This window comes from Oncorhynchus clarkii, unplaced genomic scaffold, assembly GCF_045791955.1.
Source record: "Oncorhynchus clarkii lewisi isolate Uvic-CL-2024 unplaced genomic scaffold, UVic_Ocla_1.0 unplaced_contig_2926_pilon_pilon, whole genome shotgun sequence".
Lineage (NCBI taxonomy): Eukaryota > Metazoa > Chordata > Actinopteri > Salmoniformes > Salmonidae > Oncorhynchus > Oncorhynchus clarkii.
In genome coordinates, this window is record NW_027261117.1 from 59,862 (window position 1) to 78,623 (window position 18,762).

Genomic DNA, 18,762 nt, shown 5'->3' on the forward strand with positions numbered 1-18,762 from the left:
GATAGACTGCATCCAATTTGTTGAGTAGGGTATTGGAGGCTATTTTGTAAATGACATCGCCAAAGTCGAGGATTGGTAGGATGGTCAGTTTTACAAGGGTATGTTTGGCAGCATGAGTGAAGGATGCTTTGTTGCGAAATAGGAAGCCAATTCTAGATTTAACTTTGGATTGGAGATGTTTGATATGGGTCTGGAAGGAGAGTTTACAGTCCAACCAGACACCTAAGTATTTGTAGTTGTCCACGTATTCTAAGTCAGAGCCGTCCAGAGTAGTAATGTTGGACAGGCGGGTAGGTACAGGTAGCGATCGGTTGAAGAGCATGCATTTAGTTTTACTTGTATTTAAGAGCAATTGGAGGCCACGGAAGGAGAGTTGTATGGCATTGAAGCTTGCCTGGAGGGTTGTTAACACAGTGTCCAAAGAAGGGCCAGAAGTATACAGAATGGTGTCGTCTGCGTAGAGGTGGATCAGAGACTCACCAGCAGCAAGAGCGACCTCATTGATGTATACAGAGAAGAGAGTCGGTCCAAGAATTGAACCCTGTGGCACCCCCATAGAGACTGCCAGAGGTCCGGACAGCAGACCCTCCGATTTGACACACTGAACTCTATCAGAGAAGTAGTTGGTGAACCAGGCGAGGCAATCATTTGAGAAACCAAGGCTGTCGAGTCTGCCGATGAGGATGTGGTGACTGACAGAGTCGAAAGCCTTGGCCAGATCAATGAATACGGCTGCACAGTAATGTTTCTTATCGATGGCGGTTAAGATATCATTTAGGACCTTGAGCGTGGCTGAGGTGCACCCATGACCAGCTCTGAAACCAGATTGCATAGCAGAGAAGGTATGGTGAGATTCGAAATGGTCGGTAATCTGTTTGTTGACTTGGCTTTCGAAGACCTTAGAAAGGCATGGTAGGATAGATCTGTAGCAGTTTGGGTCAAGAGTGTCACCCCCTTTGAAGAGGGGGATGACCGCAGCTGCTTTCCAATCTTTGGGAATCTCAGACGACACGAAAGAGAGGTTGAACAGGCTAGTAATAGGGGTGGCAACAATTTTGGCAGATCATTTTAGAAAGAAAGGGTCCAGATTGTCTAGCCCGGCTGATTTGTAGGGGTCCAGATTTTGCAGCTCATTCAGAACATCAGCTGAGCATATTTGGGAGAAGGAGAAATGGGGAAGGCTTGGGCGAGTTGTTGTGGGGGGTGCAGTGCTGTTGACCGGGGTAGGAGTAGCCAGGTGGAAAGCATGGCCAGCCGTAGAAAAATGCTTATTGAAATTCTCAATTATGGTGGATTTATCAGTGGTGACAGTGTTTCCTATCTTCAGTGCAGTGGGCAGCTGGGAGGAGGTGTATTCTACATGGACTTTACAGTGTCCCAGAACTTTTTTGAGTTAGTGTTGCAGGAAGCAAATTTCTGCTTGAAAAAGCTAGCCTTGGCTTTTCTAACTGCCTGTGTATAATGGTTTCTAGCTTCCCTGAACAGCTGCATATCACGGGGGCTGTTCGATGCTAATGCAGAACGCCATAGGATGTTTTTGTGTTGGTTAAGGGCAGTCAGGTCTGGGGAGAACCAAGGGCTATATCTGTTCCTGGTTCTAAATTTCTTGAATGGGGCATGTGGGGCATTTTTTTTAAATATCCAGGCATCCTCTACTGACGGGATGAGATCAATATCCTTCCAGGATACCCCGGCCAGGTCGATTAGAAAGGCCTGCTCGCTGAAGTGTTTCAGGGAGCGTTTTACAGTGATGAGTGGAGGTCGTTTGACCGCTGACCCATTACGGATGCAGGCAATGAGGCAGTGATCGCTGAGATCTTGGTTGAAAACAGCAGAGGTGTATTTAGAGGGCAAGTTGGTTAGGATGATATCTATGAGGGTGCCCGTGTTTAAGGCTTTGGGGAGGTACCTGGTAGGTTCATTGATCATTTGTGTGAGGTTGAGGGCATCAAGTTTAGATTGTAGGATGGCTGGGGTGTTAAGCATGTTCCAGTTTAGGTCGCCTAGCAGCACAAGCTCTGAAGATAGATGGGGGGCAATCAGTTCACGTATGGTGTCCAGAGCACAGCTGGGGGCAGAGGGTGGTCTATAGCAGGCGGCAACGGTGAGAGACTTGTTTTTAGAGAGGTGGATTTTTAAAAGTAGAAGTTCAAATTGTTTGGGTACAGACCTGGATAGTAGGACAGAACTCTGCAGGCTATCTTTGCAGTAGATTGCAACACCGCCCCCTTTGGCAGTTCTATCTTGTCTGAAAATGTTGTAGTTTGGAATTAAAATGTCTGAATTTTTGGTGGTCTTCCTAAGCCAGGATTCAGACACAGCTAGAACATCCGGGTTGGCAGAGTGTGCTAAAGCAGTGAATAGAACAAACTTAGGGAGGAGGCTTCTAATGTTAACATGCATGAAACCAAGGCTATTACGGTTACATAAGTCGTCAAAAGAGAGTGCCTGGGGGATAGGAGTGGAGCTAGGCACTGCAGGGCCTGGATTCACCTCTACATCGCCAGAGGAACAGAGTAGGAGTAGAATAAGGGTGCGGCTAAAAGCAATAAGAATTGGTCGTTTAGAACGTCTGGAACAGAGAGTAAAAGGAGGTTCCTGGGGGCGATAAAATAGCATCAGGCTATAATGTACAGACAAAGGTAAGGTAGGATGTGAATACAGTGGAGGTAAACCTAGGTATGGAGTGATGAAGAGAGAGATATTGTCTCTAGAAACATCATTGAAACCAGGAGATGTCATTGCATGTGTGGGTGGTGGAACTAATAGGTTGGATAAGGTATAATGAGCAGGACTAGAGGCTCTACAGTGAAATAAGCCAATAAACACTAACCAGAACAGCAATGGACAAGGCATATTGACATTAAGGAGAGGCATGCTCAGTCGAGTGATCAAAAGGGTCCAGTGAGTGGAGAGGTTGGTTGGGGGTCACGGCGATTTAGACAGCTAAATCGGTAGCAAGCTAGCATAGGAGCAAGCTAGCATAGGATGGAGGTCTGTTATTAGCCAACTCTTGCGTTCCGTCAGTAGATTAGTGGGTTTCCGTGTGGTAGAGGGGATTAATCCAAATCACACAACAACAACAAAAATAAAAACAATAGATATAGTTATAGAGGCCCAAGAAGAAAAATAAATAAATAAAAATAAAATAAACATAGAGCATAGAGCTTCTGTAATTAAAACGTTTTTCTGACCAAGATGGCTATTTGTTTGGTCATGTTGCTAGGACGACAATGTCCACTCTAGGGATGTTACATGGTATCGTGTGAAAATGCCCACGAGACACTGATCTAAGGTCATTTTTTGTCATGTTCTCCACTAATGATTGAGGATCTAGGGAGGGTAAGCTGATCCTAGATCAGTGCACAGGGGAGACTACTATCCAGAGCCAGGTACACAGCTAGCAGGTGACAGGCTTCGATGGCCTCAGCCCCAAAATTCTTTATTATCTGCTGTGTTAACATCATGAGGATGTCATCTACCAACACCACTGTTCTAGAAATCTGTCTGTTCATGTGAAGGTTATAGTCGTCCAGCAATCTGCTCATATCCTCTCTGTTTATCCTACTCTAGCTACCAACGGTCAATCATCTCACATTCTTATATCCTCTCTGTTTATCCTCCTCTAGTTACCAATGGTCAATCATCTCACATTCTTATATCCTCTCTGTTTATCCTCCTCTAGTTACCAATGGTCAATCATCTCACATTCTTATATCCTCTCTGTTTATCTGCTTAAATCACCACAGCCAGCTTCGGGAGGGCACGAACCAAGCCATCCGCACAGGAACCTTAAGAGTCCCTCAGACAGTGAGAGAGAAGAGGGAGGGATAGGGGGAAGCACAACAGGCCCACACTCATCCTCTCGTACCACCAGGTTCCCTTCCAGCAGATACTGGACTTCAGAGGAACTTCTGCTGCTATACCCCATCTTTACCTTTACCCACAAAGGTCCTAAACGGTAGAAAGTGTCCGGCCAACAGACAGACGCACACCTTATGACGGCAATAACCTGTAGTCCAAGGGGATAGTAGCACTTCACTGAGAGCAAAACAGACAGGGACCAAAAGATGTGGAAGAAGCAATTAGGAGTCCAGAGACAATTACTCGATGCCGACACATCTTTCTAGCTGATTTAAACGCTGAAGCTATGTTGGTGGTGATCTCTGACTGTTTCATCCTAACATCGTTGGTGCCGACGTGGATAACAATATCTCTATACTCGCCAGTTTTAGCTTTAGCCAGCACCATCTTCAGATTAGCCTTAACGTCGGTTGTCCTGCCCCCTGGTAAACAGTGTATGATCGCTGGATGATTCGTTTTAAGTCTAATACTGCGGGTAATGGAGTCGCCAATGACTAGAGTTTTCAATTTGTCAGAGCTAATGGTGGGAAGCTTCGGCGTCTCTGACCCCGTAACGGGAGGAGTAGAGACAAGAGAAGGCTAGGCCTTTGACTCCGACTCGCTGCTTAATGGGGAAAACCGGTTGAAAGTTTGTCGGCTGAATGAGCGACACCGGTTGAGCATTCCTACAGCATTTCCCTCCAGAAACCGTGAGAAAGTTGTCCGGCTGCGGGGACCGTGCGAGGGGATTTATACTAACGTTACTATCTGTACTTATTGGTGGCACAGACGCTGTTTCATCCTTTAAACACTGAAATTACCCTTGCCTAACGATTGCGTCTGAAGCTGGGCTTGTAGCACAGCTATCCTCACCGTAAGGCGATCGTTCTCCTGTATGAGTACAGCGACTGCAATTAGAAGGCATCATGTTAATGTTACTACTTAGCGTCGGCTGTTGGAGGTCCTGACGAACCATGTCCAGATAAAGCGTCCGGAGTATGAGGATTCTGTGTTATGCACTATAGCCCGTTACCATATGTGATTTAATATTATCTGCTGTTGGCTTGTGTGGATGTATGTATGTGTTATGCAAAATAGCTGACTTGAACCATTGTTAACAGTTTCAGGGCCATGGGCCTTTCTCATGATGGAAAAATACAGAACTGTGCAATGAGTTGGGGGGGGGGGGGGGGGGCACATTCAGGACGTAGTGTTGCGAGAACACAGTCTTTTGTTAGATAACAGGAGCCAGGTGCCTGATAACTGCATATTCTACACAGCTACAACGACTGACCGCTGAAGCGCTTAAGGGGCTGGGACCAGCCTCTGCGCCAACAATGAACGATAGGCTGGGTGAGTCTAAACCACGCCCAGTCTCTACTCTGACAGGCCGGCTCGGAAGCAGGAACTACTTCTGTCAGAGTATATTAAATATCTTTGTCAGGAACAAGTCAGTTCTGTTTTGCCCTGCGAGGTGGGACAGAGAGCCCATATTTACGAAAACTGCATTTAGCTAATAAAAAAAAGCCTCATTGTGATATTTATCCTGATACCAGATTCGAATTGACGCAACCCTGACACGAGTGAAAAAAATAGAGGGAAATCAAAAATATAAACGGTAATTAAAAAGTAAAAACCGTAAAGTTGTCATGTAGCAAAGTAGGCAACAAAACACCGCAACACGTAAACAAGTCTGCAAGTTGTGACCGGAAATGGCGTCAAAATGCTGTTAGGTATCATGTGATGCTACTAGCATAAATGGACCAACACTGAGCACATGTAGCTTAAGTCAATTGGTAATTTAAAACACAGGGGTCTGAGTAATATTGCTGGCGCATGGATATAATGCAAAATAAATGTTGCCATCACCCCAGTTACTCAAGTCAGGTCATACACCTCAACTCCAAGTAGGAACCACCAAAACAATACAGAGGACACAAGTATTACAGTTAATGTTTAATTGAGCCAAAACAAGCAAATGCAGTTACACACTGGACTAGAGTACCCATGAACTCTTGCATGTCCCACGTCAGATATCCATGGCGTCGTCGCCGGACGGGCCGGTCGCAGCTTCAGAGGTGGCGTCGTCGCCGGACGGGCCGGTCGCAGCTTCAGAGGTGGCGTCGTCGCCGGACGGGCCGGTCGCAGCTTCAGAGGTGGCGTCGTCGCCAGACGGGCCGGTCGCAGCTTCAGAGGTGGCGTCGTCGCCAGACGGGCCGGTCGCAGCTTCAGAGGTGGCGTCGTCGCCAGACGGGCCGGTCGCAGCTTCAGAGGTGGCGTCGTCGCCAGACGGGCCGGTCGCAGCTTCAGAGGTGGCGTCGTCGCCAGACGGGCCGGTCGCAGCTTCAGAGGTGGCGTCGTCGCCAGACGGGCCGGTCGCAGCTTCAGAGGTGGCGTCGTCGCCAGACGGGCAGAGGTGGCGTCGTCGCCAGACGGGCCGCAGCTTCAGAGGTGGCGTCGTCGCCAGACGGGCCGGTCGCAGCTTCAGAGGTGGCGTCGTCGCCAGACGGGCCGGTCGCAGCTTCAGAGGTGGCGTCGTCGCCAGACGGGCCGGTCGCAGCTTCAGAGGTGGCGTCGTCGCCAGACGGGCCGGTCGCAGCTTCAGAGGTGGCGTCGTCGCCAGACGGGCCGGTCGCAGCTTCAGAGGTGGCGTCGTCGCCAGACGGGCCGGTCGCAGCTTCAGAGGTGGCGTCGTCGCCAGACGGGCCGGTCGCAGCTTCAGAGGTGGCGTCGTCGCCAGACGGGCCGGTCGCAGCTTCAGAGGTGGCGTCGTCGCCAGACGGGCCGGTCGCAGCTTCAGAGGTGGCGTCGTCCGAGGACACGCGCCTCAGCTTCTCCTCAGAGGACAGGGCATCATTTGCCGGAGAGCTACCATGGTTTGGAGAAGCTTGGGATTCTACTTCATTGGTCTCTAAATACTCTTGAGAAAAAACAAAAGGAACAGTTGGGTATTCTACAGCAACACATCTGTTCTACACGGTCTAGGCCAAATTGCTAATCGAATTTTGAGCAACATGAACCCAACAGTTTTCAAAGTATATGTTTCAGGCCGTACCTTCTCTGGCTTGTTTAGCGTCAGACCCTATGGATCGGAGCAAGGCCAGGGCATGCACAATGGAGACGTCATTTGATGACAGCTCTGAAAAATGTAGGTTAAGGTTTGACAACATTATTTAGACTGAGTTACTCTATGCTGTTGAATGAGTGTCAAACACAGCAGCACCATAGACAGTGACAAAGAACATAGCTAGAAGGGTTGTACCTCCAAGTCTCCTCTGCAGAGAGACTTGATCTTGCTTCTGGGACTTTCCAACAGGGTAACAAGAAACTGAGAAAGTGTTGACAGAAGTTGAGTTCACACAAAATAGCTACATATATTAATAGCAGTGAAGAATAAAAGATGACCAACGCGGAAGATACAGACAGTCAAATATTAATACCCAACTTATAAAGTTAAGCATATTTACCAAACAAATCCCTTAAACATTAGTGAACCAACCTTTGACAACCCCCACAGTCATCACAACGAGCAGCAATTCTCTCACACCTCCCATGATCATGAAAATAGTCTGTGTTATCAACAGGTAATGTCTTCCCATGGCCTGTATGAGGCTTATATAGGCCACTAATGACCTTAGTTTACCTGACAAACATGGCTTAACGATCAATTAACAAGCTTGATTGAGTTGTTACGTTCAGATAGAAATAGAACATATACTCCGACTCCCACCTTGTTTGAAACCCCCGGTTCTCAGTATCCACCTTCCGTTTTGCCATTTTTGATGGGTATCTGAAAGTTAATTTTACTGTGATGCTGACGACTGCTGTGCCAATAAATATTGAAATGAAGCAGCCTACTGCTCGGTGCGTCACCTTTGCATTGTGGGAAATGTAGTATTGGTGCGTGTAAAAGATCTGCGGGCTGCCGGCTTGCTGCGGGCCGGTTCTAATAATAAATCAAGATCATCCCAGGGGCCGTAAAAAACCTTCTTGCGGGCCGGATGTGGCCCGCGGGCCTTGACTCTGACATATGTGATGTAGAACATATGTTGATTCTTATCAAGTTGGTGGGCAGGCAATCTTTTCTACTCCATATATTGCATTTATATCTGTAATGATTAACCCTAATGGTCTCAGATCAGCAGTAGAAAGAAGCAGGCCTAATTATTTTAGGTGTAATCTTCAAAGATATTAGGGGGAAATAAACACTGTACCCAAATCCACGTTTTACAATGCTCCTGGGAAATGGGTAGGCCTCCACCTATAGTCCTTCACAGTTTGACAGCTGTGATATATTTATTTATATACATAGATCACATACATAAATAAACATGTTAGCTGTAGGTAGCGTTGAGATAAAATTTCCATATTCTATTGCTACTAACATAAATCCTAATATATCATGTTTTTCTCATTTGCTCTGTAGGAGGTTCGTCATATGAAGGACATTCAAGTGGATGTGACCCCTAACCTGCAATAGGGGCTCAGTGAGGTGACAGACATCCTGTAATGGATCGCCAGCTAGTGTCTGAGGACCTGGAGAAGGCTGTGTCTACAGCTGTGGGGCAGGACAAGCATGGTAACCTAACCTCACTGTATGAAGGATTTTATTGTTATGGATAGTCATCTCCAATCTGTTCAAATATCACTGTTGTTGATAACACACATTACCAAAATGATTCACACTTGTCTTCCTATTTCCACATAATCTGTCATGGTTCCCCACCCCAACAGGGCATAAAACCAACCTCTCTTTATTGCTACTGCTAATACACCCAAATCCAACAGCGTTTGAGTATCTTTTTGCTTTTCTTCTAACCCTGAATGGCAACATTTTATCCTAGTACACAAGCATGTCACTTTATCCATCCACACCCACTCTACTGCCGCATGGCCACTGCGGCTGAGACTTTCACCCTCTCGTTACAGGTATAGCAGGTAACCAACCCCACCCGGGTCTTACCCCCTAGGACTTACCCTTTGCAGGTACCTGCCTGCTCGGGCTTACCTTCCGGGACTCACCCTATTCTTATAGTACAAGCAGGAACCAACCTACTCGGGATTTACCCCTTAGGAGTTACCCTCTACAGGTTTGGGTTTACCTTCCGGGACTTACCATATACCACAAAGCTACGACCGGTCGTAATACAATGGGACTACTGAATAAGCTCAGGCTTTCTAGGTTCGTACCCTATAATTGGTTCAGCCTACGACTCTCATCTCCCCAAGATGTCAGAATTAGTGATAACGGGTGTAGGAACTTTGCTTACCTTGTTTCTGTTTCACTGTTTCTTAATCTCTAGTTCGACTGCAAATCGCGGTGAACCCTGCTCGCAGTGCCAACTGTTAGGTTCTAATTCTCAGAGTAAAAACTCGACGGACACCATGAATGCTTGAACCAAGTTTATTCTTCCCAGAGGGTCAAGACAGCTGCATTAGACAAAAAACATATTCACACAAGCACTGATATTTAATCCTCTCTCCTATGCTGAGTCTGCTCCTACACCTCTAAACAGCCAATGCATCTCTGTTGCTAGACAGAACCTTGGTGATATCTGTTCTTCCTCACTTCATCTGACCTGACCGCTACCCCAAAGTGCTCACTCCTCCCCAACTCAAGGCTGACATGGTGATTGGTACCAGACTGTGTCTCTTCTCATCCCAGAGGATCCCACCCATAGGATGCCTGATGGCTAACAATAACATATCCTGACATAATGTAAACGTTATACATTAAGCTCTCTCCCTCAGTGACATGAATTAGTATATTTCATATTCTCAGAACCCAACAGTAGGTTTTAAGGTGTGGCTGCATGCTTGTCGTGGACGCATCGTCACTCTTGATGTTCTTTTTCCAAGTCTGAACTGGCCGTTCTTGTCTTTCCTCAACTAATTGAAACCTCAGGGACAGACATCCTGAACGACTCTGAACGACTCTGATGTCAAGCCTACCTGCTCCTGTAGTGGTCTCCATATGACAAATGGCACCCTATTCCCTATTTAGTACACTACGTTTGACCAGATCCTTATAGGCCCTGATCAAAAGTAGTTCACTACATAGGGAATAGGGTGCTATCTGGGATGCAAGCATGGTGTAGATTTTCCACAGGAAGTTGACTGTCCAGACAGACTCACACACCATATTCCGATCTATTCCTGATTAGTGTAAAATACATGCATATTCTACACAGTGATGATGAGGATGATTTCCTTATTTTGCCATTTGAGTTAATCAACCTCAGAAGAGAAGTAGAGTGTTTGTTTCTCAATCCCACGCTTGGCAGGAACCTCCGATGTTGATGCTGGGCGGGAGCAAAAATGGGCTCCCGATTGAAAGACTCTGGTCTACTTTAGAGGTCTAGCACTGTATTTCTGTTCAGGCGTACCACGGGTCTACTCTAGGACATTGATTATATTAAGAGTGAATATCTATTCAGGCGTACCACAGTCACCACCATGCTATGGAGGTCCTGGTTCAGTCTCTGCTGGATCTAGACGTGAGGGACAGCCAGGGGCGCACCCCTCTGGACCTGGCTGCCTTAAAAAGCCATGTGGAGTGTGTTGACGTCCTCATCAACCAGGAAGCCTCCATCCTGGTTAAAGACTTCACTCTGAAGAGGACCCCCATCCACGCTGCAGGTAGACATAAGGATATCACATAGAGCTTCTGTAATTAAAACGTTTTCCTGACCAAGATGGCCATTTGTTTAGTCATGTTGCTAGGACGACAATGTCCACTCTAGGGATGTTACATGGTATCGTGTGAAAATGCCCACGAGACACTGATCTAAGGTCATTTTTTGTCATGTTCTCCACTAATGATTGAGGATCTAGGGAGGGTAAGCTGATCCTAGATCAGTGCACAGGGGAGACTTCTATCCAGAGCCAGGTACACAGCTAGCAGGTGACAGGCTTCGATGGCCTCAGCCCCAAAATTCTTTAATATCTGCTGTGTTAACATCATGAGGATGTCATCTACCAACACCACTGTTCTTGAAATCTGTCTGTTCATGTGAAGGTTATAGTCGTCCAGCAATCTGCTCATATCCTCTCTGTTTATCCTCCTCTAGCTACCAACGGTCAATCATCTCACATTATTATATCCTCTTGTTGATCCTCCTCTAGCTACCAATGGTCAATCATCTGACATTCTTATATCCTCTGTTTATCCTCCTCTAGTTACCAATGGTCAATCATCTCACATTCTTATATCCTCTCTGTTTATCTTCCTCTAGCAACCAACGGTCATTCGGAGTGTTTGCGTTTGCTGATTGGAAATGCTGACCTCCAGAGTGCAGTGGACATTCAAGACAGGAATAGTCACTTGGGTTTTGGATACAATTCCTGAAATAAAGAGATTTTGAAACTGGGGCTGCATCCCAAATGGCAACCTATACCCTACTTGGTACAGTACTTTAAACCAAAGTCCTATGGGCTCAGGTCAAGAGTAATGTACCATATAGGGAATAGGTTGCCATTTGGGACTCAGCCTGGTTATTACCAGTTTGTAATATGACCTGTTGTCTTGTGTATCAGAACCCCTCTGACGCTGTCGGTGCTGAGCGGACACACAGACTGTGTGTACTCACTGTTCAACAAGGGAGCCAGCGTAGAAGCCAAAGACAAATGGCACAGAACAGCTCTACACAGAAGGGTTGTGAGGAGAGTTGGCTGTACGCGCTCACACACAGAAAGAGAGGGGGAGGCTTGTTCTGATCTAGGGATGGGGCCATTGAACTACTAGGGATGGCTTTGGTGTGGGATCTAGCATGGAATATAAATTATGCCCAAATATACCTATTATGATTCCTTATTATTTAATTGATTATAAATTATTGAAATCCATTCTTGCCTCCCCTCCCCTCCTTTCCCTTCCCTTCCTCCTAGGCGGTGACGGGTCACGAGGAGTGCAGCACAGCGCCAGCTTCCTGGTTCGGGAAGGTAAGGGGCCCAGTCAGTGTGGACCCTCCCCGTCATCACAGACAACCAGGGCTACACGCCACTACACTGGGCCTGCTACAACGGTACGTACTGGACAGAGGGACAGCGAAGTGGGCCAGAGGCCACAAACAAATACACACATAAACACAGCGTTGCTTAAATCACCACAGCCAGCTTCGGGAGGGCACGAACCAAGCCATCCGCACAGGAACCTTAAGAGTCCCTCAGACAGTGAGAGAGAAGAGGGAGGGATAGGGGGAAGCACAACAGGCCCACACTCATCCTCTCGTACCACCAGGTTCCCTTCCAGCAGATACTGGACTTCAGAGGAACTTCTGCTGCTATACCCCATCTTTACCTTTACCCACAAAGGTCCTAAACGGTAGAAAGTGTCCGGCCAACAGACAGACGCACACCTTATGACGGCAATAACCTGTAGTCCAAGGGGATAGTAGCACTTCACTGAGAGCAAAACAGACAGGGACCAAAAGATGTGGAAGAAGCAATTAGGAGGCCTGCGTCTTGTGACCGTAGCGTACGTGTAGGTATGTACGGCAGGACCAAATCAGAGAGATAGGTACGAGCAAGCCCATGTAATGCTTTGTAGGTTAGCAGTAAAACCTTGAAATCAGCCCTTGCCTTGACAGGAAGCCAGTGTAGGGAGGCTAGCACTGGAGTAATATGATATATTTTTGGGGTTCTAGTCAGGATTCTAGCAGCCGTATTTAGCACTAACTGAAGTTTATTTAGTGCTTTATCCGGGTAGCCGGAAAGTAAGAGCATTGCAGTAGTCTAACCTAGAAGTGACAAAAGCATGGATACATTTTTCTGCATCATTTTTGGACAGAAAGTTTGATTTTTGCAATGTTACGTAGATGGAAAAAAGCTGTCCTTGAAACAGTCTTGATATGTTCTTCAAAAGAGAGATCAGGGTCCAGAGTAACGCCGAGGGCCTTCACAGTTTTATTTGAGACGACTGTACAGCCATTAAGATTAATTGTCAGATTCAACAGAAGATCTCTTTGTTTCTTGGGACCTAGAACAAGCATCTCTGTTTTGTCCGAGTTTAAAAGTAGAACGTTTGCAGCCATCCACTTCCTTATGTCTGAAACACATGCTTCTAGCGAGGGCAATTTTGGGGCTTCACCATGTTTCATTGAAATGTTCAGCTGTGTGTCATCCGCATAGCAGTGAAAGTTAACATTATGTTTTCGAATGACATCCCCAAGAGGTAAAATATATAGTGAAAATCAATAGTGGTCCTAAAACGGAACCTTGAGGAACATCGAAATTTACAGTTGATTTGTCAGAGGACAAACCATTCACAGAGACTGTAACGGTTTTCTTCTATCTCCTCCTCTGACGAGGAAGGCAGAGGCTGCGCAACAGCCTTTTCTAAACATTTTGAGAGGAATGGAAGATTCGATATAGGCCGATAGTTTTTTATATTTTCTGGGTCAAGGTTTGGCTTTTTCAAGAGAGGCTTTATTACTGCCACTTTTAGTGAGTTTGGTACACATCCGGTGGATAGAGAGCCGTTTATTATGTTCAACATAGGAGGGCCAAGCACAGGAAACAGCTCTTTCAGTAGTTTAGTTGGAATAGGGTCCAGTATGGAGCTTGAAGGTTTAGAGGCCATGATTATTTTCATCATTGTGTCAAGGGATATAGTACTAAAACACTTGAGTGTCTCTCTTGATCCTAGGTCCTGGCAGAGTTGTGCAGACTCAGGACAACTGAGCTTTGAAGGAATACGCAGATTTAAAGAGGAGTCCGTAATTTACTTTGTAATAATCATCTTTTCCTCAAAGAAGTTCATGAATTTATTACTGCTGAGGTGAAAGCCATCCTCTCTTGGGGAATGCTGCTTTTTAGTTAGCTTTGCGACAGTATCAAAAACGAATTTCGGATTGTTCTTATTTTCCTCAATTAAGTTGGAAAAATAGGATGATCGAGCAGCAGCAAGGGCTCTTCGATACTGCACGGTACTGTCTTTCCAAGCTAGTCGGAAGACTTCCAGTTTGGTGTGGCGCCATTTCCGTTCCAATTTTCTGGAAGCTTGCTTCAGAGCTCGGGTATTTTCTGTATACCAGGGAGCTAGTTTCTCATGAGAAATGTTTTTAGTTTTTAGGGGTGCAACTGCATCTAGGGTATTGCGCAAGGTTAAATTGAGTTCCTCAGTTAGGTGGTTAACTGATTTTTGTCCTCTGGCGTCCTTGGGTAGACAGAGGGAGTCTGGAAGGACATCAAGGAATCTTTGTGTTGTCTGTGAATTTATAGCACGACTTTTGATGTTCCTTGGTTGGGGTCTGAGCAGATTATTTGTTGCAATTGCAAACGTAATAAAATGGTGGTCCGATAGTCCAGGATTATGAGGGAAAACATTAAGATCCACAACATTTATTCCATGGGACAAAACTAGGTCCAGAGTATGACTGTGACAGTGAGTAGGTCCAGAGACATGTTGGACAAAACCCACTGAGTCGATGATGGCTCCGAAAGCCTTTTGGAGTGGGAATATTATCTGCTATGACTACATGGTCCGATAGGAATTCAGGGAACTCAATGAGGAACGCTGTATATGGCCCAGGAGGCCTGTAAACAGTAGCTAAAAAAAGTGATTGAGTAGGCTACATAGATTTCATGACTAGAAGCTCAAAAGACGAAAACGTCTTTTTTTTTTGTAAATGTACATTTGCTATCGTAAATGTTAGCAACAGCTCCGCAGGATGCACGGGGGATATGGTCACTAGTGTAGCCAGGAGGTGAGGCCTCATTTAACACAGTAAATTCATCAGGCTAAAGACATGTTTCAGTCAGGCCAATCACATCAAGATTATGATCAGTTCATTGACTATAATTGCCTTTGAAGTAAGGGATCTGACATTAAGTAGCCCTATTTTGAGATGTGAGGTATCATGATCTCTTTCAATAATGACAGGAATGGAGGAGGTCTTTATCTTAGTGAGATTGCTAAGGCGAACACCGCCATGTTTAATTTTGCCCAACCTAGGTCGAGGCACAGACACGGTCTCAATGGAGATAGCTGAGCTGACTACACTGACTGTGCTAGTGGCAGACTGGCTAACAGCCTGGCCTGCACCCTATTTCATTGTGGAGCTAGAGGAGTTAGAGCCCTGTCTATGTTGTTAGATAAGATGAGAGCACCCCTCCAGCTAGGATGGAGTCCGTCACTCCTCCGCAGGTCAGGCTTGGTCCTGTTTGTGGGTGAGTCCCAGGAAGAGGGCCAATTATCTACAAATTCTATCTTTTGGGAGGGGCAGAAACCAGTTTTCAACCAGCTATTGAGTTGTGAGACTCTGCTGTAGAGCTCATCACTCCCCCTAACTGGGAGGGGGCCAGAGACAATTACTCGATGCCGACACATCTTTCTAGCTGATTTACACGCTGAAGCTATGTTGGTGGTGATCTCTGACTGTTTCATCCTAACATCGTTGGTGCTGACGTGGATAACAATATCTCTATACTCGCCAGTTTTAGCTTTAGCCAGCACCATCTTCAGATTAGCCATAACGTCGGTTGCCCTGCCCCCTGGTAAACAGTGTATGATCGCTGGATGATTCGTTTTAAGTCTAATACTGCGGGTAATGGAGTCGCCAATGACTAGAGTTTTCAATTTGTCAGAGCTAATGGTGGGAAGCTTCGGCGTCTCTGACCCCGTAACGGGAGGAGTAGAGACAAGAGAAGGCTCGGCCTTTGACTCCGACTCGCTGCTTAATGGGGAAAACCGGTTGAAAGTTTGTCGGCTGAATGAGCGACACCGGTTGAGCATTCCTACAGCATTTCCCTCCAGAAACCGTGAGAAAGTTGTCCGGCAGCGGGGACCGTGCGAGGGGATTTATACTAACGTTACTATCTGTACTTACTGGTGGCACAGACGCTGTTTCATCCTTTCCTACACTGAAATTACCCTTGCCTAACGATTGCGTCTGAAGCTGGGCTTGTAGCACAGCTATCCTCACCGTAAGGCGATCGTTCTCCTGTATGAGTACAGCGACTGCAATTAGAAGGCATCATGTTAATGTTACTACTTAGCGTCGGCTGTTGGAGGTCCTGACGAACCATGTCCAGATAAAGCGTCCGGAGTATGAGGATTCTGTGTTATGCACTATAGCCCGTTACCATATGTGATTTAATATTATCTGCTGTTGGCTTGTGTGGATGTATGTATGTGTTATGCAACATAGCTGACTTGAACCATTGTTAACAGTTTCAGGGCCATGGGCCTTTCTCATGATGGAAAAATACAGAACTGTGCAATGAGTTGGGGGGGGCACATTCAGAACAGTCTTTTGTTAGATAACAGGAGCCAGGTGCCTGATAACTGCATATTCTACACAGCTACAACGACTGACCGCTGAAGCGCTTAAGGGGCTGGGACCAGCCTCTGCGCCAACAATGAACGATAGGCTGGGTGAGTCTAAACCACGCCCAGTCTCTACTCTGACAGGCCGGCTCGGAAGCAGGAACTACTTCTGTCAGAGTATATTAAATATCTTTGTCAGGAACAAGTCAGTTCTGTTTTGCCCTGCGAGGTGGGACAGAGAGCCCATATATACACGAAAATTGCATTTACTACTTATTGCTTAGCTAATAAAAGCCTGTCATATTTATCCTGATACCAGATTCGAATTGACGCAACCCTGACACGAGTGAAAAAAATTGAGGGAAACCAAAAATATAAACGGTAATTAAAAAGTAAAAACCGTAAAGTTGTCATGTAGCAAAGTAGGCAACAAAACACCGCAACACGTAAACAAGTCTGCAAGTTGTGACCGGAAATGGCGTCAAAATGCTGTTAGGTATCATGTGATGCTACTAGCATAAATGGACCAACACTGAGCACATGTAGCTTAAGTCAATTGGTAATTTAAAACACAGGGGTCTGAGTAATATTGCTGGCGCATGGATATAATGCAAAATAAATGTTGCCATCACCCCAGTTACTCAAGTCAGGTCATACACCTCAACTCCAAGTAGGAACCACCAAAACAATACAGAGGACACAAGTATTACAGTTAATGTTTAATTGAGCCAAAACAAGCAAATGCAGTTACACACTGGACTAGAGTACCCATGAACTCTTGCATGTCCCACGTCAGCGCCAGACGGGCCGGTCCAGATGGCGTCGTCGCCGGACGGGCCGGTCGCAGCTTCAGAGGTGGCGTCGTCGCCGCCAGACGGGCCGGTCGCAGCTTCAGAGGTGGCGTCGTCGCCAGACGGGCCGGTCGCAGCTCCAGAGGTGGCGTCGTCGCCAGACGGGCCGGTCGCAGCTTCAGAGGTGGCGTCGTCGCCAGACGGGCCGGTCGCAGCTTCAGAGGTGGCGTCGTCGCCAGACGGGCCGGTCGCAGCTTCAGAGGTGGCGTCGTCGCCAGACGGGCCGGTCGCAGCTTCAGAGGTGGCGTCGTCGCCAGACGGGCCGGTCGCAGCTTCAGAGGTGGCGTCGTCGCCAGACGGGCCGGTCGCAGCAGAGGTGGCGTCGTCGACGGGCAGACGGGCCGGTCGCAGTCAGAGGTGGCGTCGTCGTCAGCTCCAGAGGTGGCGTCGTCGTCGCCAGACGGGCCGGTCGCAGCTTCAGAGGTGGCGTCGTCGCCAGACGGGCCGGTCGCAGCGTCGTCGCCAGACGGGCCGGTCAGAGGTGGCGTCGTCGCCAGACGGGCCGGTCGCAGCTTCAGAGGTGGCGTCGTCGCCAGACGGGCCGGTCGCAGCTTCAGAGGTGGCGTCGTCGCCAGACGGGCCGGTCGCAGCTTCAGAGGTGGCGTCGTCGCCAGACGGGCCGGTCGCAGCTTCAGAGGTGGCGTCGTCGCCAGACGGGCCGGTCGCAGCGCCAGAGGTGGCGTCGTCGCCAGACGGGCCGGCGCAGCTCAGCGTCCGAGGACACGCGCCTCAGCTTCTCCTCAGAGGACAGGGCATCATTTGCCGGAGAGCTACCATGGTTTGGAGAAGCTTGGGATTCTACTTCATTGGTCTCTAAATACTCTTGAGAAAAAACAAAAGGAACAGTTGGGTATTCTACAGCAACACATCTGTTCTACACGGTCTAGGCCAAATTGCTAATCGAATTTTGAGCAACATGAACCCAACAGTTTTCAAAGTATATGTTTCAGGCCGTACCTTCTCTGGCTTGTTTAGCGTCAGACCCTATGGATCGGAGCAAGGCCAGGGCATGCACAATGGAGACGTCATTTGATGACAGCTCTGAAAAATGTAGGTTAAGGTTTGACAACATTATTTAGACTGAGTTACTCTATGCTGTTGAATGAGTGTCAAACACAGCAGCACCATAGACAGTGACAAAGAACATAGCTAGAAGGGTTGTGGAAAGAAACACTTACCTCCAAGTCTCCTCTGCAGAGAGACTTGATCTTGCTTCTGGGACTTTCCAACAGGGTAACAAGAAACTGAGGAGAAAGTGTTGACAGAAGTTGAGTTCACACAAAATAGCTACATATATTAATAGCAGTGAAGAATAAAAGATGACCAACGCGGAAGATACAGACAGTCAAATATTAATACCCAACTTATAAAGTTAAGCATATTTACCAAACAAATCCCTTAAACATTAGTGAACCAACCTTTGACAACCCCCACAGTCATCACAACGAGCAGCAATTCTCTCACACCTCCCATGATCATGAAAATAGTCTGTGTTATCAACAGGTAATGTCTTCCCATGGCCTGTATGAGGGTTATATAGGCCACTAATGACCGTTTACCTGACAAACATGGCTTAACGATCAATTAACAAGCTTGATTGAGTTGTTACGTTCAGATAGAAATAGACCATGTAGAACATATGTTGATTCTTATCAAGTTGGTGGGCAGGCAATCTTTTCTACTCCATATATTGCATTTATATCTGTAATGATTAACCCTAATGGTCTCAGATCAGCAGTAGAAAGAAGTAGGCCTAATTATTTTAGGTGTAATCTTCAAAGATATTAGGGGGAAATAAAC

General features: G+C 46.9%; 1 pseudogene; it reads right to left on the reverse strand.

The window, feature by feature from the left end:
* Positions 1-5,726: 5,726 nt before the first annotated feature.
* On the reverse strand, positions 5,727-18,441 carry LOC139404920 (polysialoglycoprotein-like; annotated as a pseudogene).
* Between the last annotated feature and the right edge of the window lie 321 nt (positions 18,442-18,762).